Source organism: Phragmites australis, chromosome 17 (genome assembly GCF_958298935.1).
Source record: "Phragmites australis chromosome 17, lpPhrAust1.1, whole genome shotgun sequence".
NCBI lineage: Eukaryota > Viridiplantae > Streptophyta > Magnoliopsida > Poales > Poaceae > Phragmites > Phragmites australis.
In genome coordinates, this window is record NC_084937.1 from 925119 (window position 1) to 952267 (window position 27149).

The 27149-nt window shown below is 45.3% G+C and overlaps 1 non-coding gene and 1 pseudogene across 1 annotated transcript; both read right to left on the reverse strand.

The window, feature by feature from the left end:
* Window positions 1-525: 525 nt before the first annotated feature.
* LOC133898183 (28S ribosomal RNA) lies at window positions 526-3500 on the reverse strand (annotated as a pseudogene).
* Window positions 3501-3727: 227 nt separating this feature from the next.
* Window positions 3728-3883, reverse strand: LOC133898006 (5.8S ribosomal RNA). Its single transcript, XR_009906029.1, has one exon. It is a non-coding gene; the product is annotated as a 5.8S ribosomal RNA (ribosomal RNA).
* Between the last annotated feature and the right edge of the window lie 23266 nt (window positions 3884-27149).

Sequence of the window (27149 nt, forward strand, 5' to 3'; positions counted from 1 at the left end):
AGGACACTCGGTGTGGTTTTCACACGTTTCTACCATTTTGTGCCCTTCGACGGTCGTTCTCAACTGACTCTGCCTCCCAGTGCCGTTTTCACCTGTTTGAGCCGTTTCGTTCCCTTGGGCGCACGTTTGTGGGCGTTGCGACACGGCCAGGCCATCTGTGGTGCCCAGTTTCATTTTCATCCGTATCGGCCTCACGGTGCCGTTGTCACCCGTTTGTGCTATTTCGTGCACTTGGCTCTATACATGTGTGTGGGCGTCGCAGTGTTTTTGGGCGGCATGGACTCCCGGTGCCTTTTTCGCATGTTCAGGCCGTTTGGTGCCCTTGGGTGCATGTTTTGGCCGTCATGGCTACCGGGTCACCTCAGCCTCCCAGTGTCATTTTTATCCATATCGGCCGTTCTGTGGCCTATATGGCGCACGCTTTTGGGTGACCCGGCACGCCCAGGCCGTCTCGGCCTCCCGGTGCTATTCTCACATGTTTCAGGCATTTCGGTCCCTTAGCTGTAGGTTTTTTGGCATCCCAGCACGGCCATCAGTAGGGTAAAACTAACCTATCTCACGACGGTCTAAACTCTGCTCATGTTCCCTATTGGTGGGTGAACAATCCAACACTTGGTGAATTCTTCTTCACAATGATAGGAAGAGCCGACATCGAAGGATCAAAAAGCAACGTCACTATGAACGCTTGGCTGCCACAAGCCAGTTATCCCAATGGTAACTTTTCTGACACCTCTAGCTTCAAACGTCGAAGGTCTAAAGGATCGATAGGCCATGCTTTCACGATTCCTATTCGTACTGGAAATCAGAATCAAACAAGCTTTTACCGTTTTGTTCCACACGAGATTTTTGTTCTTGTTGTGTTCATCTTAGGACACCCGCGTTATCTTTTAACATATGTGCTGCCCTAGCCAAACTCCCCACCTGACAATGTCTTCCGTCTGGATTAGCCCAGCGAGGTTGGGCCTTGGAGCCAAAAGGAGGAGCGGTGAACTGCTTTGGACCCATGAAATAAATAAAATAACATTAAAAGTAGTGGTATTTCACTTTCACCTGAAGGCTCCCACTTATCCAACACCTCTCAAGTCATTTCACAAAGTCGGACTAGAGTCAAGCTCAACAGGGTCTTCTTTCCCCGCTGATTCCGCCAAGCATGTTCCCTTGGCTATGGTTTTGCTGGATAGCAGATAGGGAAAGTGGGAATCTTGTTAATCCATTCATGCATGTCACTAATTAGATGACGAGGCATTTGGCTACCTTAAGAGAGTCATAGTTACATCCGCCATTTACCCGCGCTTGTTGAATTTCTTCACTTTGACATTCAGAGCACTGGGTAGAAATCACATTGCGTCAGCATCCATGGGGACCATTGCAATGCTTTGTTTTAATTAAACAGTCAGATTCCCCTTGTATGTACCAGTTCTGAGTCACTGTTCAACGCCTGGGGAACGCACCCCGAGAGGGCCATTCCCGGTCCATTCCCCAACCGCCATGCTACGGCCCACTCTCACTACGAGAGCAGCTCGAGTAGTCCACCGGTAGCTGACGGGTTCGAGGCTAGGACCCCCGAGCCCAATCCACAGAGCCAATTCTTTTCCCGAAGTTACAGATCCATTTTGCTAACTTCCCTTGCCTACATTGTTCCATTGTCCAGAGGTTGTTCACCTTGGAGACCTGATGCAGTTATGAGTATGACCGGACATGGACGGTACATGGTCCTCCAGATTTTGAAGGGCCCCACGGGGCGCACCGGACACTGTGCGACGTGCGGTGCTCCTCTGGCCTATGGACCCTACCTCCGGCTAAGCTATTTCCAAGGTTAGCAGGCTGTTAAGCAGAAAAGATAACTCTTCTCAAGGCCCCCGCCTACATCTCCAGACTTCCTAACGTTACCGTTAACCACCACGTCCCAGCTATCTTAACCCGATTCCATTTCAGGCAACGCGCGTGATCGCGCTGTCTGCCGGGGTTACCCTGTCCCTTAGGATTGGCTTACCCATGTGCAAGTGCTGTTCACATGGAACTTTTCTCATCTTCGGCTTTCAAAGTTCACATTTGAATATTTGCTACTACCACCAAGATCTGCGCCGACGACTGCTCCGCCCGGGCACGCGCCCTGGGTTTTGCGGTGGCCGCCGCGCCCTCCTACTCATCGAGGCATGGCGCTCCCCAGATGGCTGGGTGTGGGTCGCGCTCTTCAGCGCCATCCATTTTTGGGGAAAGGTTATTCGGTAGGTGAGTTGTTACACAATCCTTAGCGGATTTGAACTTCCATGACCACCGTTCGACTGTCTTAATCGACCAACACCCTTTGTGGGTTCTAGGTTAGCGCGCAATTCTGCATCGTAACCCAGCTTCCGGTTCATCCCGCATAGCCAGTTCTGCTTACCAAAAATGACCCACTTGGAGCTCCCAATTCCGTGGCGCGGCTCACTGGAGCAGCCGCGCTGTCCTACCTATTTAAAGTTTGAGAATAGGTCGAGGGCGTTGCGCCCCTGATGCCTCTAATCATTGGCTTTACCTGATAGAACTCGTAATGGGCTCCAGCTATCCTGAGGGAAACTTCGGAGGGAACCAGCTACTAGATGGTTCTATTAATCTTTCGCCCCTATACCCAAGTTAGACAAACGATTTGCATGTCAATATCGCTTCGAGCCTCCACCGGAGTTTCCTCTAGCTTCGCCCCTCTCAGGCATACTTCATCATCTTTTGGTCCCGATAGGCATGCTCCAACTTGAACCCTTCACAGAAGATCAGGGTCAGCCAGCGCTGTGGCCCGTGAGGACCTCCCACTCGTCAGCTTCCTTACGCATCCCAGGTTTCAGAACCTGTCAACTTGCATGCATATTAGACTCCTTGGTTCGTGTTTTCAGATGGGTCGGATGGGCAGCTCGCAGGCCATTGCAGCGTGGTGCCCTGAGGGGCGCACGGGAACCAGACGTATTGACAACGGCTACCAGGGATGCCTAGGGCCCCTTGGCTTAGGCTATCGGTGCGGCCAACAACAGTCCACACCCCAAGCCAATCGGTAGAATAGCAGAAGCCGTTCCGCATACGACTGGAGCGCATTGCCAGCCCCCACCCACTTCCCTCTCGGCAATTTCAAGCACTCTTTGAATCTCTTTACAAAGTCCTTTCATCTTTCCCTCGTAGTACTTGTTCGCTATCGGTCTCTCACCTGTATTTAGCCTTGGACAGAGTTTAACACCCAATTTGAGTTGCATTCGCAAACAACCCAACTCGTTGACAGTGCCTCATGGTGCGATAGGGTCTGGGCCAGACGGGGCTCTCACCCTCCCAGGTGTCCCTTCCAGGGAACTTGGACCCGATCCATCGCTAAGGACGCCTCTCTAGACTACAATTCGTGTGGCAAGGCCGCTCGATTCTCAAGCTGGGTTGCTCCCGGTTCACTCGTCGTTACTAGGGGAATCCTTGTAAGTTTCTTCTCCTTCACTTATTTATATGCTTAAACTTAACGAGTAGTCCCGCCTGACCTGGGGTCGCAGTCTGAGCGGTGAGCACTGTGGTCGGTTCGGTCCTTAGGGCCGCTGCATCGGCTGCGTGCTGGGCGTTGCACTGAGAGCAACTTGTGTCACCCACCAAGTGTTGTGCCCGGCACGGTACGTCGGCAGCCCCAACTTCGGCCCACCGTGCCCTGTGGCACGAGGGGCCAAACGTCACTTCCCTCCACCCAACAATTCGATGGGGGCTGGGGGAGCGTCTTTTGGCATGATGCCTAGGCAGGCATGCCCTCGGCCAGAAGGCCTCGAGCGCAACTTGCGTTCAAAAACTCGATGGTTTGCGAGATTCTGCAATTCACACCAGGTATTGCATTTTGCTACATTCTTCATTGATGCGAGAGCCGAGATATGCATTGCCGAGAGTCGTGTGGGTTATGATAGCGTCGCTAGTTGGGGTGGCCTGGCACGCCTACTGCGGCCCCGTGCTAGGCAATAACAGTGTTCCTTGACACCCTGCGGTGCCATGGGTTCTATTACGGCCCCTCCCCTCCTTCGCGGAGGTCGAGGGCCTGGGCCGAGCGATGGGGGAGCGCCCTGGCGCCCAGCGGTATGGATGATGCGTGCGCGGTCTATTTTGGTCATGGTTACGACAATGATCCTTCCACAGGTTCACCTACAGAATCCTTGTTACGACTTATCCTTCTTCTATATGATAAGGTTATATGGACTTCTCGCAACGTTGGGGGTGGCAAACTGCCCACGTCGCTGCGATTCGAACACTTCACTGGACCATTCAGTCGGTAGGAGCGACAAGCAGTGTGCACAAAGGGCAGGGACATAGTCAATGTGATCTAATGAATCGTGCTTACTAGGCATTCCTCGTTGAAGACTAACAATTGCAATGATCTGTCCCCATCACGATGAAATTTCCCAAGATTACTCGGGCCTGTCAACCAAGGCTATATACTTGTTGGCTACATCAGTGTAGCACGCATGCGGCCTAGAACATCTAAGGGCATCACAGACCTATTATTGCCTCAAACATCCATGGCCTAAATGGCCATAGTCCCTCTAAGAAACTAGCTATGGAAGGATGGCTCCGCATAGCTAGTTATCGGCTGAAGTCTCGTTCGTTAATGGAATTAACCGGACAAATTGCTCCACCAACTAAGAACGGCCATGCACAACCACCCATAGAATCAAGAAAGAGCTCACAGTCTGTCAATCCTTGATATGTCTGGACCTGATAAATTTCCCCGCATTGAGTCAAATTAAGCCGCAGGCTCCACGCCTGGTGGTGCCCTTCTGTCAGTTCCTTTAAGTTTTAGCCTTGCGACCATCCATCCAGGCTCCCTCTTCGAAATCGTAACCTAATTCTTCTTCATGCATCACCACCATGTAGGCCCCTATCCTACCATCGAAAGTTGATAGGGCAGAAATTTGAATGATACGTCGCCGGTACGAAGGTCGTGCAATCCGTCGAGTTATCATGAATCATCGGATTAGCGGGCAAAGCATGCGTTAGCCTTTTATCTAATAAATGCACCCCTACTAGAAGTCGGGGTTTGTTGCATGTATTAGCTCTAGAATTACTACGGTTATCTGAATAGCACGTACCATCAAACAAACTATAACTGATTTAATGAGCCATTCGCAATTTCACAATTTGAATTAGTTCATACTTGCACATGGATGGCTTAACAAGTACTCCCAAGGTTTTATCATGAGCTAAACATTTGACAAAGACAGAAAACATAGTGCAATGTTCCCCAATCCACTGTCTTGAACGAAGAAGTCTAGAGCAAGATATTCATCAAACTAGCCTTAACACAAGCATTGACTAAGCCAAAGAAATTATGAATATGGTGATCAAGAATGTAGCATTTCATAGTCTACATGATTCATAAAATTGCCAAATTTTATTTTTAGGAAAGCAAGCTTGCTTGGAATGATTCATGTCAAAGCATCAAGAGGAGCCTAAGTTTAAAAGAATGTTCCGCACAACTACTCAACTTAGTCTAAATTCAAGTCTAGCAACTAAAAATGCTAAAGACATTCAAGTCAAAACTCAACTACTATGTTTATATTACAAGATGAGATGCAATGCAAATGCAACAAATGTAAGATAGTGTACAGAAACAACTCCCTCTCACACAATGCCATAGGGATGACACACTCCAAGCTCTCCCCTCACATAGGCAAATCTGGTTACATCTAGAGGCTTGGTAAAGATGTTGGCAAGCTGGTGTTGGCTATCTATGTATCTCAAATCAATGTCTCCCTTCTCATTGTGGTCTCTCACTTCTCATTGTGGTCTCTCAAGAAGTGGAATCTCGCATTTATGTGTTAGGTTCTGGAGTGCTGAACTGGATTATGGGCTAACCTTATGGCACTGGTGTTTCCACACAAAAGTGGCACATTCTTGAAGTTTAACCCAAAATCTCTCAAAGTAGCAACCATCCATAAAATCTGAGAACAACATCTAGTGGTAGTAACAATTTAGCTTCAGCAGTTGACTACGCAACACTAGTCTATTTGCGAGAAGACCAACACACAAGAGAGGTACCCAATAAATGACAAGAACCAGAGGTACTCTTCCTCTCAATTCTACAACTAGCACAATCGGCATCCGAAAAACCTCGAAGAGAAAGCAAAGAGGAAGCAGAAAACAAAAGACCATACTCAAGGGTGTGTTTGAGATATCTCAATATGCGCTTCACCACTTGGTGGTAAGATGTTCTTTATGATGCATGGAAGTGCGCACAAAGACAAACGGTGAAGTGAATGTTAGGTCTTGTCGCTGTTAGGTACAAGAGGGAGCCAATCATACTCATGTACTCCCGCTGATCTACCTCCTCGTCATCTTCATCTGGATCAAGCACGATCAAGGTAGCCATCGGTGTCACCAAGGGCTTTGCATCGCTCATGTCGAACTTCTTCAAGAAATCCTTGGTGTACATCACCTGGTGGACGAATGTACCTTTCTTGCATTGCTTGATTTGCATCCCTAGGAAGAAGTTGAGCTTGCCCACCTTTTACATCTCGAATTCCCTACTCATAGTTTCTGCAAACTTGGTTACAAGAGCATGAGAAAGGCCACCAAATATCATATCATCCACGTATATCTGAACAAGTAGAAAGACTTAGCAAGAAAGACTTAAGCCTATCATATCAAGCCCTAGGTGTCTGCTTAAGCCCATACAAAGCTTTTTGAAGCTTGTATACTCTATGTGGATATTTAGGGTGCTCGAAACCTTAGGGTTGCTTGACATAGATCTCTTCCTCTATGAAACCATTTAGGAAAGCACTCTTAACATCCATTTGGTACAACATGAAACCCTGGGATGCCGCAAATGCTAGGAGGATCCTGATGGCTTCTAGTCTAGCTACTAGTGCAAATGTCTCTCCAAAGTCTATCTCCTCTATTTGAGTAAAACCCTGGGCCACAAGTCTAGCTTTGTTTCTCACTACCGACCCATCTTCCCCCTACTTGTTTTTGAAAACTATTTGGTGTCTATGGTATGAACATTTGGGGGTGGGTCTACAAGGACCCAAACTTGGTTTCTCTCAAAAATTTCTAACTCTTCATGCATGGCATCGACCCAATTTGAATAAAAAACAACGTGTCCAACATCATGAGCCTCAAAAGATGCAACAAAAGCATAATCGGTAAAGTGAGCATGTTGGGCAGATTTGGACCTCGTTACCCTCTCAACAAGATCATTGATCATTAGCTATGGGGGATGTCTCTGTTGAATGTGTTGTGGAGCCTCGCGCTGTGAGCCAATCTCCCCTGCAACCGCGGCAAGTGCAGGCTTGAAAGCAGCTAAAGTAGATGTAGAGGCTGCAGGACCCTCTGCTACTACTGAAGAAGAAAGAGCTAGCTCAGAAGATGGTGTGATGGTAGGAAGTAGTGGATCATCCTCATCATCACCGAGAGCTATAAGGTCGCTGTCACGCCCCGTTTTTCAAAAGAATCACCAGGTGCAATCCACATGTATGCTAGGACCAGTTTCATCATACATGTGGTGACATATAAGTGATATACAGTTCTATATCGAACAAAACAACTTTATTGAAATAAATACCAGAGTTTACTCAATAGCGGAAGAACACAAGAGGACTCCTATGGATCTTTTGGGCACACCATAGGCAATCAAATGGAGGCAACGAGACCTGAAATGCTTGATCTCCTTGTAGTCTTCTCCAATTGAGCAGCATTTATTATTGGAAATAGCATGTGTGAGTACATATCTTACTCCGAAAGTGTGGGAAAGTATGACATGAGGCCAATATCAAGAATGGCTTAACTCAGGAGTTTGTTTGCATAAATGTCATTTTAGTATTAAAACGATTATAAAAGCAACATATTTACTATGTGAAAGATCTTTTAAAACTTGAGCCAAGGTTCCAACCACCTTGCTCCTCATCTGTGGTTCCATCCACCTCTATCCAAAAACCTAAGGTCGAATCACAGTTCCCACCACTGTGATCCACCCGAACCAACTAAAGACCATCCAAACCATCAAAAAACCACCCGACTAATCATGTGAGGGGTCCATGCCGCTCATAACCATGAGCACGCTGAATATTCAGTTTTCACTCTACACAGGTTGTACACTTTACCTACAAGACGTGTCTTCCTATTTTGTTGAGTACCCGTTGGCTGACAGATGACTCTTACACACTTTCGAGGTGTGCGCTAGGAATCCACTGCAAAGACTTTCCAACGCCTCTCTCAACACGGGTTGATCCACTGAGGTTTCACTGCCATACATTAGTGGAGTACACCCTTCACCCCAGAAGCCCCTCTTGCGCCTTACGGTTCCAGGAAGTACACCCTTCCATTCCCGTACCACCAAATGACCTTCACAATGCTGAGAGGAGAGCGAATTACTCGGCTAGGCCCGTCCCATACCAGGCTTGTGGTTGTACTATTTTCATGGGTGGTCGCTCCATGAACCGGTCCTTAATATGGTCTGGGCAAGACCGCCTTCAACCAACACAGGGAGATAACCAATATCCGACAAAGCCCACAATCTGCCTGGAACACATCCACATGCCATCCATCATGCCACACTTTCCCAGACCCTAACTTCCATGAGTCTAAGCATATTTACCAAGGTTATAATCATGCATTATTAAACAAAACATCATTTGCCTATTCTACCAATGAGTAAGAAACACTAAGCATTTTCTACCCAAACCATGATCACCATTCTACGGCTACAAGGAAAATGGGGGAAAACTAATAAACCCTTGTAGCATCTAGGCCCCTAGGTAAGTGGTAAGAGTTTTGGTGATTAATGACAACCGTATCATTGTGACTAACATATGTGTTTTGAACGGTATCAAAGAAAAAGAAAAACTTAGTTCACAATGATGCTTTGATACTCTTGGTCCTTTTAAGCGCTTATATGGACGATCAAAGGACATGTGCATGAAGATTAAGGATCTTCTAGTTCTAAGTGTCACAAGGAGATGAAGGACACTTAGAGTAGTATAGGTTCTATTTCTTTTTAGTATTTTGACCGTACTATAAAGGGGGGTTAAGAGTTGTAGCTTGACCTAGGTGAGTCTAGACATAGTTGATGCACACTTGTGAAGTTCTAGAGCTAGGTAGCTCATACAAGCTTTTGGTTGAGTGTCCAAGAAGTTAGAACTCAAGATTGTTTGAATTGGATGAATTCAACGAAAATTCAACTCACCGGATGATCCTTTGTATGAAGAGTGTACTCACCGGAGTTTATTTTGGTCAAGATTGTTTGAATTGGATAAATTCAGCGAAAATTCAACTCACCGGATGATCCTCTGTATGAAGAGTGTACTCACCGGAGTTTATTTTGGTCGAGGACAGCAAAGTTCTTTAGCTTGGTCAGGTTGGTCCGGCGCCAAAATTGTTGTCAGCACCGGAGCAATTTCCTAAGAGTTCTGAGTTGAAAAATTATTGAAGTCCACGCCGGATGGTCCGGCGTTCAAGTGGTGAGATCGCCGGAGCAATCTTTGCAGTGTAGTCTCGGCGTGATTCTACACGCCGGATGGTCCAGCGTATGGTCGGATAAACGCCGGATGATTTTATACAGAAAGGTTGCAAATGACCATCTGGCCGATTTCAATACGCCGGATGATCCGGCGTCAGTCCGGATGAAACGCCGGAGCTTTAACGGCTAATGGAACAGTTAACGGCTATTCTATCAGGGGTATTAGCACCGGATATTCCGGTGTGGAGAGAGTTATTAACACCGGACCTTCCGGCGTTAAGAAAAATTCTGGGTTGTTAGGCAACGGATAATTCTTGATCCTTAGCCTATAAATACCTACTCATTTGGTCTCATATGGTGCTCTTGCGACCCTGTAGCAGCTTATACACTTGGTGTGTCATTTAGAACCAAGAGAGAGCACTTGTGTTAATTCCAAGTTCTTAGTTGAAGATTAAGGACATCTTTAGTGCTTGGAGAGTAACAAGTGTGCATCTAGCTGTTGTCTAGGCTTGGTCTTTGTCAAGTGAAGCTTGAAGCTTGTTACTCTTGGTGGTTGGCAACACCTAGACGGTCTTGGTGATCGGAGGTGTTCTCGGTGAGCTCTTGGAGGACTTGTGGGAGCCCCGGGAAGAGATGATGTACTTGGTTTGATGCCCGCCAATCCGGAGATGGAGAAGGGGCAATCAAGAGGGAGCACTTGAGTCTTAGTGACTCAAGGGGGAGCTACATCCTTGGTGGATGCTCCAACGAGGACTAGGGGGAAGTGCCAACTTCTCAAAACCTCAGGAAAAAATTGGTGTTCTCTTCTCCAACTATTTACATTCCCATAATTTACTTTGAGTATCTTTGTTCTTGCATGTCTTTCTTTACCGCTCTCTCTCTTAGCTATCTACTTCTTTAGTTGCCTTGTCCTAGTTTAAATCACGTAGTTGCATTTCCTTTTATATAGGCTAAGGTTGTTATTTGTTTTAGAAAGCGGTAGAAGTTTTAATTAGCGCCCAATTCACCCCCCCTCTTGGGCCATTCGATCCTTTCAATTGGTATCAGAGCCTCGTGCTCTTGATAGGCTTAAAATCCTAGAGAAATGGCCCCGGGGAGTGGAAGTAGCGTGCCAAGGTTTGAGGGAAAGAACTTTGCCTATTGGAAAGTTCGCATGGCGAGCTATCTTGAGGCTATTTCCCCCCGAGTGTTGGCAAGCCACCTCTATTGGGTTTGATCAACCTTTTACCGAACAAGAAGTTAGGTGGAATGCTAAGGCAAAGAATGCTATATTTGAGGGAATTAGTGAAGAAGTTTTCTCTAGAGTTAGAAGCAAAGAATTCGCTCATGACATTTGGACCGCTCTTTGTGAAATTCATGAGGGTTCTAGGAGAATTCGTGAGGAAAGATATCATGTGCTTATGAATGCTCTTAATCAATTCAAGATGTTTCCAAATGAATTATGCAATGACATGTATTCTCGTATGAACATGCTTGTGGAAGAAATCAATTCCCTTGAACTCACCCAATTGTCCGATGGAGACATTATTCGTAGGATCTTGATGGTGCTTCCCAAGCCGCAATACAACATTGTCATCTCTCTTCTTCATAAAAGGGACATCAATGACATGACCATCACCGATGCCGTGGGAAAGATATGTGCTCATGAGATGTTCTTGTTTGGAGATCATGAGTCTTCATCCAAGAAAAACCTTGCTCTCAAAGCAAAGATGGTTGACAACAAGAAGAAGAAGATGAAGCTTCCATCATCAAGTGAAAGCGATGAAGATGATGATAATGATGAAGATGATGATGATGACTCCGACAGCGAGCTTGCTCTTCTCATGAGAAGAACCACAAGGATGATCTCTAAGTTTCAAAAGAAGGGCTACAACTATGATCCCAAGAAGAATAAATTTCGCTCAAAGAAATTTGACAAGTTCGGTGGCGGAGACAAGAAGAAGTGCTACAATTGTGGTAACCTTGGCCGCATATCATATGATTGCCCTCATCCCGACAAAAGAAACAAGAACAAGTCCAAGAAGTTTGATGCAATTGAGGATGAGGACAAGCACAAGAAGAAGGATCAAGACAAGAGGAAGAAGAAGATCTTCAACAAGAAGGGTGGAGGACACAAGGCCTACATTGTTGGTGAAAGGGTCTCCGGTGAAAGCTCAAGTGATGATTCAAGTGATGATGAAGACAACAACTTCACGGGCCTCGCCATTGTCAATGATGATCCACCTCTACCTCCACCACCTATGTGCCTCATGGCAAAAGGTAACAACAAGGTCAGTAGTGAGGAAGATGATAGTAGTGATGATGATGGTCTTTCTCCTAATGATCTATCTAAGCTAATGAATGACTATGCTACTATTATCAAAAGGCAAAAGGCTAAAATCAAGTCTCTTGAAAATGCTGATTCTATGCTTAGTTCTAGTCATGATGAGTTGCTTGCTAAATACAATAATGTGCTTAAGAAACATGATGAAGTAGTTGCATCTAGCAAGTCTCTTGAGGCTAGTAACTACAAGCTAAAACTTGAGCATAATGGCTTGATATACAAACACCAAGAACTTCTTATGATGCCATTGATCGTAGCTTGAATGAATTGGTTGATATTGATGTTGTTAAGGTCAATGCATCTACCTCTTGTGATGACCTTCTTGATATACCATGCTCCTGTTCATGTGATGTTACATCATCCTCTAAGACTAACCATGCAAGGGAGCAAGAGCTTGAGAGTGAGGTTGCAAGTCTCAAGTCTTGTGTGGCCCGGTTGACTAAGGGGGAGTACAAGCACAAGGAAATTCTCATAAAGAATACTTTATACTACAACAAGAGAGGACTTGGATGCTTCCCTAACCCGGTAAAAAGGGTCATGAAGACACCGGAGATCAAGAATTGTTTCATCAAGGAAGTTGGTTCATATTGCCAACATTGTCAAGTCACCGGACACCACACGAAGGAGTGTCCAATTCATACTAAACCCCTTCCTATTTTGCCTTCAAAATACAATTCCACGTTTAATGATCATCATTTTCTATTGCATAAGCTTAAAAGTGGTAAAATCATGGCAAAATTCATTGGAACTCAAGCTAAGGGCAAGCTTCCTAGGCAACTTTGGGTGCCTAAATCTCTTGTGTCTCACATGAAAGGTGCCAAACTTGGTTGGGTACCTAAACAAAAAGCTTGATCCCATGTGTGTAGGTGAACTACAAAGCCGGTGAAAAACATTGGGTGCTTGATAGCGGATGTACACAACATATGACCGGCAATGTAACGATATTCACCTCTCTAGAAGATGAAGTGGGTGATCATGATAAAGTCACCTTTGGTGATAACGCTAAGGCAAATGTGGTAGGTTTGGGTAAGGTGGCTATCTCAAATGATCTCTCTATTTCTAATGTTCTTTTAGTAGAGTCACTTAGCTTCAATTTGCTTTCCGTAGCTCAACTATGTGATCTAGGCATCACATGCTTATTTAGTGATGTTGATGTTATCATAACTAGCAAGAAGCATAATGATCTAATCTTTAAAGGTTTTAGACATGGGCATATCTATCTTGTGGATTTTTCCTCGAATGAAGCTAGCTTGACTACATGCCTCTTCACCAAGACATCTATGGGTTGGCTTTGGCATCGTCGACTTGCACACATTGGGATGAGCCAACTCAAGAAGGTATTCAAGAATGGAATGGTGGTTGGTTTGAAGGACGTGGTTTTCGAGAAGGACAAGTTGTGTAGTGCTTGCCAAGCGAGAAAACAAGTTGCAAGTTCTCATCCATACAAGTCCATGATGTCTACATCAAGACCCTTGGAGCTTCTACACATGGACCTCTTCGGACCAACTACCTACAAAAGTCTTGGTGGTAATCTCTATTGTCTTGTCATTGTTGATGATTATACAAGATACACTTGGACTTTCTTTCTAGATGACAAGGGCAAGACCGTTGGGATCTTCAAAAAGTTCGCAAAGAGAGCTCAAAATGAGTTTGAGTCCACACTTGTGAAGATCCGGAGTGACAATGGCACGGAGTTCAAGAACACTCAAATTGAAGATTTTTGTGATAATAGAGGCATCAAGCATGAGTTTTCATCCACCTACACTCCTCAACAAAATGGTGTGGTGGAGAGGAAGAATAAGACCTTGATCACGCTTGCAAGAGCAATGTTGGATGAGTATGGTACGCCGGAGAAGTTTTGGGCGAAAGCAATCAACACGGCTTGTCATGCATCTAACCGAGTGTACCTCCACCGACTATTGAAGAAGACGCCATACGAGCTTCTCATTGGGAGAAAACCCAATGTCTCCTACTTCCGGGTGTTCGGGTGTAAGTGCTTCATCTACAAGAAAAAGGAACGCCTAGGCAAGTTTGAAAAATGTTGTGATGTTGGTTTTCTTGTTGGCTATGCATCGAACTCCAAAGCATATCGAGTATTCAACAATGCCACCGGTTTTGTTGAAGAAACTTGTGATGTGGAGTTTGATGAATCTAATGGCTCCCAAGGAGAAGGTATTTCTTGTGATGATGTAGGTGATGAACCCTTGAGAGATGCAATGAAGAATATGGCAATTGGGGATATCAAGCCTAAGGAGGATGATGAAGATGTACCCTCTACTTCAATTCCACACACCTCCATGGCACCCCAAGTTGATGAAAATGGGGACACGGATGATCAACCACTTCCTTCACATGACGTCTATATTTTTCAAGAGGAAGCTCAAGCTCAAGCTCAAGATGTTGGACCACCACAAGATACACCTCAACAATCACAAGTGAAGCATACACACATTTCCAAGGATCACCCGATTGACTTGATCATTGGGAGTCCATCTAGGGGAGTACAAACTCGCTCTCATCAGTGTGCTTCATTTTGTGAACATTACTCATTTGTCTTTTGTTCGGAACCCACACATGTAGATGAGGCTCTCAAGGATCCGAATTGGGTGTTGGCAATGCAAGAAGAACTTAACAACTTCACCCGCAATGAGGTATGGATACTTGAAGAGAGGCCTCAAGACAAGAATGTGATTGGAACCAAGTGGGTCTTCCGCAACAAGCAAGATGAACATGGTGTAGTGGTACGCAACAAGGCGAGACTTGTTGCACAAGGTTTTGCACAAGTTGAAGGTTTGGATTTTGGTGAAACATTCGCTCCCGTAGCAAGGCTTGAAGCCATCCGTATCCTTCTTGCATTTGCTTCACATCATAACATTAAGCTTTATCAAATGGATGTGAAGAGTGCATTCTTAAATGGCTTTAATGAACTCGTTTATGTTGAACAACCCCCCGGTTTTGAAGATCCTAGATATCCTAATCATGTTTATAGGTTGGTCAAGGCGCTTTATGGACTCAGGCAAGCCCCACGAGCTTGGTATGAACGCCTACATGACTTTCTCATCAACCAAGGATTCAAGATCGGGAGGGTGGACACCACATTGTTCACAAAGATCATCGACAATGAGCTTTTCTTGTGTCAAATTTATGTTGATGATATAATATTTGGTTCAACTAACAAAGAGTTTTGCAAGGAATTTGGTGACATGATGTCTAGGGAGTTTGAGATGTCGATGATTGGCGAGCTAAACTACTTCCTTGGATTTCAAATCAAGCAATTGAAGGAAGGGACATTCATCCATCAAGAGAAGTACACGAGGGACATCCTCAAGAAGTTTAAGATGGACGATTGCAAGCCAATCAAGACCCCCATGCCTACAAATGGACATCTCGACTTGGATGAAACGGGTAAATCGATTGACCAAAAACTTTATCGTTCTATGATTGGGTCACTCCTTTACCTTACCGCATCTAGGCCCGATATTATGTTTAGTGTATGCATGTGCGCTCGCTTTCAAGCTAATCCTAAGGAATCACATCTTAGCGCGTTAAAAAGAATCCTTAGATACCTAAAGCATACACCTAGCATAGGCTTGTGGTACCCGAAAGGCGCTAGTTTCCTACTCCTGGGATACTCGGATTCGGACTTTGCCTGATGCCGTGTGGATCGCAAGAGTACTTCGGGTGGGTGCCACTTGCTAGGGCGATCCCTAGTCTCTTGGAGTTCTAAGAAGCAAAACTCGGTAGCCTTGTCCACAGCGGAAGCGGAATACATTGCCGCCGGAGCATGCTGTGCTCAAATCCTCTATATGAAGCAAACCTTGTTAGACTTTGATGTTCGTCTAGAGAAGGTTCCACTCCTTTGTGATAATGAGAGTGCCGTAAAAATTGCTAACAATCCCGTTCAACACTCTTGCACAAAGCACATTGATATCCGTCATCACTTCCTAAGAGACCATGTGGCTAATAATGATATCTCTCTTAGTAGTGTTCAATCGGAAGATCAATTGGCGGATATCTTCACTAAACCTCTAGATGAAGCCACTTTTAGTAGATTGCAAAATGAACTAAATGTGATCGATGCTTCTAATGTCATGTGATGCCTTGTCATGTAGATGCATTCATGATAGGAGCTTGTCTGACCTTCTCAAGATAGTGGTGAACGCGGGTTTTGCTTGAGATGGTGGTTCTCTAGTTTTTCTCAAGGCATGTTGTAGGGTTCACCATGAAGAAGCTTGAGAAGGGAAGTAATATGACAAGATAGATTAATTTTATGCCTCGCATTCACATGTCATATAATATGCACTCATGTTTACTTTCATGCATATGTCTTGCATTGCATAAGCATTGGCGGTAGAGAGATCACAAAGGAGAATATCACTCTTTGAGTTTGTTGTTCGTTCTTGATGTGAACATACAACTCTATAAGTGTGCTTAAATTGATATAAGTGCTTAATGCCTATTGAGTCATGACCTAACGAATTTAAAGCCTTAATCTTTAAGTTCATAGGTAATGTGACTCAAACATTTCCTTTGGAATTTTCTCCCTCTTTCTTTGGTCCTTAGTTGCCTATTTCAAAAAATTATATATGGTAAAGCCTTTTGGCATATATTTGCAAATGAGTGTTTGAGAGGGTAAAGATTTCACTCAAACTGGTCCAAATATGTGTTTTTGTTGAGTGGTTATTTGAAATTTGGACGCAGTGAGAGATTTTAGTTCAGCTCAGTTTTTTGTTTTATCATCGAATGATCCGGCGTCTGCTCGAAGTCATCACCGGACCTTCCGGCCAGTTTAATGAAAACGAGCTCAAAAGGTCCGGCGTTGAGTACATGCCTCAGAGGAACTTCCGGCGTGCAGAAGATGTTTTTGGGCAGTATGGAGTGCTCTCTGGAAAGTTTGTTCCGGCGTCTATCCGGTGTTCAGTGCCCTCGTCACCGGACTATCCGGCGTTCACGACCTGGGTTGGATGCTCTCGGGAATTTTTTGATCCGGTGTCTTTCCGGCGTTCAGTTCCTAAATCAGCGGACCTTCCGGCGTTCACAAATTTGAGCGGGCCCCGCCTGTCATATGAGCGTTCGATCGGCCGGCTCTCCTCTGTTTTCTCCCTCGCCGTCGCTCGTACTCGCCGACTCGCCGTTGAGCTGAGCTCCCACGCCTCCCTGAGCACCACCACCACCACTCGTTGCCGATCACCACCTCCAGCACGTCGCCGCGCCGCCCCCTCTCTCCACCGCAGCACGTCGTCTCCCGTCACCCTAGCGTCGTCGCCGCCTTCCTCTCCGCACCGCCGTGCTCCAGCGCCGCTGGCCATCATCTCCGACGAGCTTCTCCCTCACCGCCGGCTTCTACATCTATTAAGTAGTGGTGAACACAAAATTCAATCAAAATTTCAAAATATGCAAAACCCTAGATCAATTCAATGCAAATTTGTCTAAATTTGTTCAAATTTCTTTCAAATCTTGATCAATCTGAGGCAAACTTTGTATCATTGGCTTCTATTCCCACTTATTGTCATGAATTGAGTACATGTTCATCGATTTGTGCTAAATTTGGTCAAATTCATGCAAATCTCATCCATATTCATGAAAATCCGAGTCAAATTCTTGCAATTTGTGGCAATTGACTTTCAATTATCATAAATTGAGGACATGTTCATAATTTTTGAGCGTCAATTGCTAAATTCATCAAGTTCATCCAATATTTCCTTGAATTCATGCCTTTTTGATCAATTTTCTCAAATTCGGCTCAAATAATCTGCAAATTGATCAATTCCCTTGTGTCGTAATCCTAATCCTAGCATGTTTGTTGATTTTCACATCTTTTACATGCTTAGGGTAAGTTTGGGTTTCTTTTCGTGTAAATTTCATAAACCCAATGCGTTCGCTCATCTTGTCATTATCTTTCATCTATTCAGATGGGTCGTGAGCGCACTGACAAGGCCAAGGGCAAGGTTGTTGAGAAGGCTAAGAGGACTCCGACTGAGAAGGAGTGGGAGAGAGCAAATGCAGCAGTGGATGCCTACAATAGGCAGCAGCAGGGGTAGGGGTTTGAGATCAGACACACCGCTACTCCTGTGCGTCGATCCACCCGCTCCCGTTCCGCTAGAGGGGTGAGCTCGACACCTTCCGGCCAGTCAGGCAGCCGGAAGAGAGCTCGTCAGGAGCCAGAGCCTGAGGAGGAGGAGCAGCAGCAGCAGCAGTCAGGGGAGCCTCAGCCACGGGCAGAGAGACGTTTGCGTGACTTGACCTCCTACAAGTCACCAAAGGTCAAGAAGCTGCGGTTTGTACCTATTGATTAGTGGTTTCCTGAGGAGAGAGAAGAGGGAGCAGACCCGAGGTTCCATACCCTCCTGCAGGAGAGCTTCTTTGTTTCGTATCAGAAGTTGAAGGTCAGCTTGAGCGTTCACAAGACGCTCAACTGGAGGTATATGGGGGTAGCCGCAGGGGGAGCAGATGTGAGGCGCCACTTTGACTCGATTCCAGGCCTTACAGATTTGCTGACAGATGTAGACCACTATGTTGAGGATTGGGTGAGAGTCTTCTATGCTACATCTTGGATTGCAGAGGACAGATCCTTTATGCAGTTCATGTTCCAGGGTGAGTTTCAGAGGTTGTACAGGAGCGACATTCTCGAGGTTTTGAAGCTGCAGGAGTCTGACAGGAGTTTGCACGAGATTGTCTATCCAGGCACCAGCGCCCCTTGCCATGGTCTGACTGGAGGGATCTTCCCGACGGATGACCTGATCCGACCTCTGTTCAGGCCGTCGTTCCCTCCCGGTTCTCAGAGACTGCCAGATATGCTGATACCGGAGGTGCGAGTCATTCACAATGCTCTGAGGCATAGCTTGCTACCGAGGATTGGGAATGCAGAGTCGATCACTAGTCTTCAGCAGTGGCTGATCCTATCCGTCTTCACTCACTAGCCGTTTGATATTGTGGACTTCATTCTGTGTGAGATCGAGGATGTGATCGCCGATGGGATGACGATGGTCAGACAGCAGCCATATGTTCATATCATATCTTTCTTGCTTGCTCAAACCACCAGACCCCCAGAGTTCTTTGAGGCTTACGAGTCTTCTCGATCCTTCAAGGTGTATGCTCCAGCTCCTCCTACTGACAGGCGTCGTGGTCAGCGAGCAATGGCTCACGCTCAGGAGCAGATCCCACCTGAGGAGAGAGAGAGAGAGTGGCTGCTGAGAATGAGGCCCTTGCAGAGGCCGAGGCTGAGTTACGACAGGCGTTCTTCGACATATTCTTTGACAGTGACTCAGACTCCGAGGACCAGGAGTTCTTGCCGCCTCTCCCACGTCGTCACGATCGTGAGGCAGGTGGGTCTACTCAGGGTGCACAGCCTTTAGTGTCTCTTCCTTCAGCACCTGAGACGACCCCCCCAGTGCCACCACCTGCTGCACAGTCTTCAGAGTTTTCTCAGTTTTTGCAGCAGATGCAGCAGCAGCAGCAGATGTTGGTGCAGCAGTAGCAGATGATCATATAGCAGTAGGCAGCCCAGGAGGAGAGGCAGTTGAAGTATCAGGCTGATTCCGTTCGCCAGCAGGAGCAGCAGGCACTGATTATCTAGTCTCTCCACCAGCAGCAGCAGGCCATGTTTGCAGCCCTTCAGCAGTAGCAGTAGGCTCTGTTAGCCGACAGGGAGAACAACACTCGGTTATTCTCATTCTTGCTCCAGCAGCCAGGGCAGCAGTTGCCAGCACCAGCTCCATCCCCCAGTCCCCTCCCTGGCAGGAGCACTAGTCTGCTTAGTACTTCGGAGTCCAGCTTTCCACTCTCAGCTCTTTTGGACACCGGAGTTCTCTCAGAGCCTGTCAGGACGTCTTAGAGGCCAGTGTTACCGTCATTGAATTCACCTCTGCCCACTGGTCCTCTGCGCTTCGAGGATTCTCCATAGCCGGCAGTTACCGAGCAGCAGCAGCCAGTCGTGCCTCCTCCAGTCGCTGAGCCTGCACTTGATGAGCTAGATGCTACTCTTCAGTCAGTGCAGCATCAGATTGACAAGGTGATAGCAGCTGCGGGTCACAGTCCGTCCAGCTTAGACTCCGAGGTTGACGGTTCTCAGTTCGTCGTGGCACCTTCTTCAGCAGTGTTGGGTCCTCAGTCTCCTCTAGCTCCGGATGCTTAGTCGTGTCCTAGTTTTCTCTTTTTGGTGCTTAGATGCCAAAGGGGGAGAGTCTAGTGATAGGGGGAGTTGGTAGAGAGAGAGTAGCTGGAGAGTCTAGTGAGTTTTTGATTCAGGGAGAGCTTAGGTTTTTGGGTAGTTAGGTTCGGATTGTTGGATCTTATAGTTTTTGATGTAATGACAGGCTATTTGGTTCTGTATATGTATGTGTTTCTCTTGTCATTACATTGTGTTTATTTTCATGCGCGCATAATTCTTATTTATACTAGCATGACAGGTCGTTGTAGCGCTATACTTTCTCTTGCTTAATTGATATATGCCGATAATTGCATAGTATGGTAGGGTGCTCTTCAATTTCATATCTCTACTTCTCGTATGTGTTGTCATCAATCACCAAAAAGGGGGAGATTGTAGCATCTAGGCCCCTAGGTAAGTGGTAAGAGTTTCGGTGATTAATGACAACCGTATCATTGTGACTAACAAATGTGTTTTGAACGGTATCAAAGAAAAAGAAAAACTTAGTTCACAATGATGCTTTGATACTCTTGGTCCTTTTAAGCGCTTATATGGACGATCAAAGGACATGTGCATGAAGATTAAGGATCTTCTAGTTCTAAGTGTCACAAGGAGATGAAGGACACTTAGAGTAGTATAGGTTCTATTTCTTTTTAGTCTTTTGACCGTACTATAAAGGGGGGTTAAGAGTTGTAGCTTGACCTAGGTGAGTCTAGACATAGTTGATGCACACTTGTGAAGTTCTAGAGCTAGGTAGCTCATACAAGCTTTTGGTTGAGTGTCCAAGAAGTTAGAACTCAAGATTGTTTGAATTGGATGAATTCTGTGAAAATTCAACTCACCGGATGATCCTCTGTATGAAGAGTGTACTCACCGGAGTTTATTTTGGTCGAGGACAGCAAAATTCTTTAGCTTGGTCAGGTTGGTCCGATGCCAAAATTGTTGTCAGCACTGGAGCAATTTCCTAAGAGTTCTGAGTTGAAAAATTGTTGAAGTCCACGCTGGATGGTCCGGCGTTCGAGTGGTGAGATCACCGGAGCAATCTTTCCAGTGCAGTCTTGGCGTGATTCTACACGCCGGATGGTCCAGCGTATGGTCAGATAAACACCGGATGATTTTATACAGAAAGGTTGCAAATGATCATCTGGCCGATTTCAATACGCCAAATGATCCGGCGTTAGTCCGGATGAAATGCCGGAGCTTTAACGGCTAATGGAATAGTTAATGGCTATTCTGTCAGGGGTATTAGCACCGGATATTCCGGTGTGGAGAGAGTTATTCACACCGGACCTTCCGGCGTTAAGAAAAATTCTGGGTTGTTAGGCAACGGATAATTCTTGATCCTTAGCCTATAAATACCTACTCATTTGGTCTCATATGGTGCTCTTGCGACCCTGTAGCAGCTTATACACTTGGTGTGTCATTTAGAAGCAATAGAGAGCACTTGTGTTAATTCCAAGTTCTTAGTTGAAGATTAAGGACATCTTTAGTGCTTGGAGAGTAACAAGTGTGCATCTAGCTATTGTCTAGGCTTGGTCTTTGTCAAGTGAAGCTTGAAGCTTGTTACTCTTGGTGGTTGGCAACACCTAGATGGTCTTGGTGATCAGAGGTGTTCTCGGTGAGCTCTTGGAGGACTTGTGGGAGCCCCGGGAAGAGATGATGTACTTGGTTTCATGCCCGCCAATCCAGAGATGGATAAGGGGCAATCAAGAGGGAGCACTTGAGTCTTAGTGACTCAAGGGGGAGCTACATCCTTGGTGGATGCTCCAACGAGGACTAGGGGGATGTGCCAACTTCTCGAAACCTCGGGAAAAAATTGGTGTTCTCTTCTCCAACTATTTACATTCCCACAATTTACTTTGAGTATATTTGTTCTTGCATGTCTTTCTTTACTGCTCTCTCTCTTAGCTATCTTGCTTGTTTAGTTGCCTTGTCCTAGTTTAAATCACGTAGTTGCATTTCCTTTTATATAGGCTAAGGTTGTTATTTGTTTTAGAAAGCAGTAGAAGTTTTAATTAGCGCCCAATTCACCCCCCCCCCTCTTGGGCCATTCGATCCTTTCAATCTATTCATGGGATATCATGTTTGATGAGCATGCAATTTGTAAAGCAAAACTTTATAAAAGTAGGTGCAAAATATTCAAGGACACTTTCCTTCATTGTGTTGCTCAGTTATCTCGAACTATTGCTCCTGGAGATCCTCGAACTGCTTTAGAACGTAGTCTTCTAGTCACAGGAACAACCGACAAAAGACAAAACACAAACAACTAAGAACAGTACATCAAACAGAGGCATCACAACATAAGAAAATGCTATGGTTGGATATGGTACGAGATTTAGGTGAATTCATAGAGTGTTGCTTGGATTTGAATTCGCTGAACAATATTTGAATAGATGAATTCTATATCAATAATAAGAGCTTGAACAGAATTAATATAGAAGGCAGAGGCTAACATGTAAACATCCTAAACATGAGATAAGGACAGAAATAAAGGGTCTCTAGAGGGTTATTTGGGATTCTCACCAAGAGTGAGAGATCAAAGAGCAGAGCAGGGGAGTTTGGCATGGAGGAGTCAGCTGGCGGTGGGATCTTGGCGTCGCCGGTGTGGGAAAAAGCCTGGGGTTGATGGAGATGCTGCAGACAGGGTCGCATCGCAGCCATGAACTCATTGAGGGTTCAGCTTGACCCAGGGTATAAAAGGACACATACATGGGCGAGCAGATGGCGGGGAGATGAACGATTGGATGGAGACGGTGGCGGTGATCACTGACGTTGATGTTGGGAAGCAATGGTGTTTCACAAATCAAGGAATGTGCGGTGTAGAACGCGAGAAGACAAGCTCGGTTTTATGGTTGGTTTTGGTAGAGAGGTTCTGAGCTAGCGACAAAACAGTGACGAACGCTGCTAGGTTTGGTGGTGACTGTGAACAGATGCAGCAACGAAGATGCTCGCATTCCCGGGGATAGGTTATGAATTCAAGGAAAGTACTTGAACACAAAGGATTCATATGTATAACGAACACAATTCTAGGGTGGTGGTTTGGATAGAAATTCAGCTAAAAAGGAGATCGATTGGTTGGAACTTTTGGCAAGATTGTGCAACGATATTTGATGTTGGGATTGCGTTCTTGGTGGCATCGCTGCAGATTCGAGGGAACCCTCATAGAAGATGTGATGTAACACGCCGTGACATGGTTGGTGCCTCATAGAAGATGTGATGTAACACACCGTGATGCGATCGATGTAGCAAAAGCACTATTTGATTGACCAGAAAGCGAATGAATTCCGACTGCACGTGCCAAACACACCTGGATAAGGGAGCAGCGATGTAGTGACCACAACATCATCGGCATCGATACTCTTCTGGCCGAACAACTTTTAGAGATTGTAGAGGACAACCAAGGGCACATCTTAGTGAAAGGAACCGGTGATTGGAGCTCCGGGCAAATCGAAGATCTCAACGAGAACTACAACTTTGGTATTATCAAGATTTGCATTTGGGGCTATCTTAAACTCCAAAACTTCGTGAGAAGACGAGGCTGGCGATGAGGAGTAACTGGCAGCCGGCTTCAATTGCCATTATGGCCATTAAAGTGGCAGTTTTGATCATGAATTGAGGGAAATAAAGAGGGAATTGATGAGGGGATTGAATGAGGACAACATCATGTTCAATATTGGCACTTAAACAGCACGGTTGCACATTGAATTCATCGGTTTTCGGAGCTCCAATGTGCAGCCATGGAGTCGAGAAGGCGAATGGCTTTGTTCATGTCCCCCTCTCGATCTAAAGATGGAAGAAGGGACAGGGTAGCTTGGGCCATCTTTGGTAAGGGAAGGAAGTAGGGAGAAATAATGATAGGGACCTTCAGAGCTTTGGGGAAAGGGTGACAAGATATAAGATGGAAGAAATTGATATAGGGATTTTGGATAACATTGGGAAAAGGGGGCAAGGAGTTATCCAACCTTAAGATTCCTTAACCTATTCTATTATTTCATAAATACATTTTTCATCATACAAAACAAATCCTTTTTAAACCCTAAACAAAATTCGGAAAAGCTTTCAAATTTCAAGAAAAAAAAATGTTATTTGATTGTTTTAAAATGCTCACAACCCATAATAGGAATTTTGGGGTGTGACAGTCGCCATCTACAAAGATGCTTTTGCTCATCTCTTGTTCACCTGCACACTCAAGAACATGGCTAGCACAAGGACTTGATTCATCAAATGTCACATCACAGGATTCCATGCGAATAACCCAAGAAGATCCCATCGGAAGGAAGGATGTGACTCGAACTTATCAAGATTGCCACACTTTAGGATGAAGCAACGACATCCAAAACCTCTCAAGTGAGAAACCTTTGGCTTCCTCCCAAAGTGCAACTCGTAAGAAGTCACATTCAAGATCGAGCGCAAGAAAATCATATTAGAGATATGGCAAGCTATGCTAATAGCCTCTGCCCAAACCCTCCTAGGAGTCCTATACTCATTAAGCATCGTCCTGACCATTTCCATCAAAGTTCTATTCTTCCTTTCAACCACACCATTCTGCTGAGGAGCACTAGGGGCAGAAAATTGATGCTCAATGCCATGTTCAACACAGAAAGCATCAAAGAGATAGTTTTTGAACTCGGTGTCAGAATCACTGCAAATTGGTTTCAATGCACCAGTGATGAGCCCATGGCTCCCCAAAATATTTCAACTGGTATCTCAGTGAATAACTATAAGGATTCAATTGCTTCAGCTGGTAATAATCTAAAAATTCCTTCGTCTATTCTGCTTGGTGAATTTTATATTGATGTGAAGAATGGTGAGAAGATGAAGGAGAAAAGTCTAGCTGCTGCTCCTAATGTTTTGCCAAGAAAAATGATATTTAGAGGGTCAACATTGCTCAAGAAAGAGGAGAGGAAGAAACCAAGAAAATATGTGTTGATCGGCTCTATGCAGGTGGAGATCAAGGACGAGCTGCCAAGATGATTTCTAGGCATTCAAGTCAATGAATCCTAATAGTATTATGAAATTATCCTACCAGCCATAAAGAAAAGAATCCAAGTCCATATTTACTTATTGATATAACCTGACGTGATTAGAATTCTAGCTAGATTATTTTATTCCGAAGTTTAGAATCTAATTGACCAGGATTATTTTTGCTAGCTTGATTTTCATCGTGGCCACATTATTTTTATTACTTCTTATGCGATTCTAATTAGTCGAGTCCGTTTTGTATACGTAATTTGGTCTGGTCGAGTCTATCGTCTAAAGGAGCCTGCGTGCTTCTATTATGGTTCGGTCTTGTACTTGAGTGGGAGTTGAGTCTTTGTACTCTAGTCGAAGTTGAGTCTGTGTTGGAGTCAAAGTAGGGCAAGCCTGTGTTCTGCCATATATGCCTAGGCCATTGGCCTTTGGGGAGGAGATTAGTTTTGGCGTGAGTTTTTGGTCGAGGGTTTCCTCCTGAACAAGAGATGGCGATCCCATCTTTTAGCCATTGAAGAGTTTGCTTATGTTGTTGTGTGATCAGGGCTCCAAGATCCCTGGGTGCATGATGAGTTCCTGCTAGAATTCCTTCTCTTTGGATCGTGCCTTGGCTAAGTCATGGCTGGAGAGTTCTTTGTGCTGCTGGTTTGCATCTACAATAAGTTTTTGTAAGCCGGTTAATATCTGTCTTGTTCCCTGCTGCTGTTAACACAATTGTTGTTTTGCTATAATTGTTGGCTGCTCTAGCTATTCTATTCATGAGAATCTTGCTGTTGGTTCTTGAGATTGAGATATCGATCTGCTACACCTACTGTTGTTAGTGGTACTGTGAAAGATTGGGACAAAATCTGAGTATTGCAGGCATGTGCTCATGACCAAGGAGTTCCTTGAACAATCTCAAAGCTAAGCTCCGAAAGTATGAGAACACTTCATCCTTGCTCACAAGAAAGAACACCCACGAATAGCGAGAGTAGTCATCAACAATGACGAGTACATATCACAATCCCATCCACTGAATGAACTCGGAAGGACCAACAGTTTCCATATGGAGAAGTTTTCCTGGTCATTCAGTCATCACCAGATTAACTGGTGGGTGAGAGGTGGCAACCATCTTGCCATGTTGATAAGGAGCACAAACAAGGTTCTTCTCACACATGAGCTTGGGAAATCCTCGGATCAAGCCTAGGGCACTCAAACAAGAAAGAAAATCAAAGCTCATGTACCCTAGCCTCTTATGCCACATCGAAAGCTCAGAAGAAGGTTGAGCAATAAAGCATCGAGAAGACCCAAAAGATTCAGCAAAATTAGCTCCAAATACGATACCTACTCGAGAAATCCAACAAATCAAAGCGCCTGAGGAATCAAGAACTTGGGAAGCATCACTCTTAAAGCGCACTTCCAAGTCCTTATGTAGCAACTGAGATACAGAAAGGAAATTGTATCCCAGATGCTCCACCAAAGCCACATCTTTGAGCGTGAAACTCTCACTCACTCTTACCATACCTTTGGCCTTCACTCTTCCTTTTCTATCATCCCCGAACGTGATACTCGTGTCACTTTGTCGGGGTGAGGCAGGAGAACCATGATGCATCTCCGGTCATATGGCATGAACAATCGGAGTCGATGAGCCACTTGTCCTTCAGGCCTCTGCCTGCCACCTACTTATGAGATTAATAGTAGGTGGATGTCTCAATACTAGGGTTAGACTGAAACCTCTTGGGAATCCAGTATAGGGTCGTCCATCCCGAAGCAGTAAAAGTAGGTGCATACAAATCAACACTAGCTCGCTAAGGGCGGGTACCACGATGAGGAAAACATGGTCCTCCAAAGCGTTGCAACTCAAAGCCTCTAACACGTGAACCAAGACCATATGATTTATGGTAAGATCCACACTGGGCACCACCTCTAGTAGGAACCTGAATAGAGTCAGAACCTCGTGAGTAAGAGCGAGGAAAAGGCTCATATACACCAAAAGAGGGATGGTACATGTCCCGAGTACCCCACCCCCACTGCTCATCCCTCCTATGGTGAAAGAAAAACCCAACTAGGTGACCCTCTCTCTAGCAATAGGTGCATGCAGTAGTAGCATCTCTCAAATATTTGACCGCCAGTCACTCTAGACTCTCTCACAGGGGCTTTTATCTTAGGCTATGGAGCTCTCTTGGGTTGTGGAGTGGGTTTTTTCTTGGTGGGTTGTGGTGTGGGTTTCTTCTTGGTGGATTATGGTGTGACATTGATCTTAGATTTCTTAGCCTCAAGGGTAGTAGGTG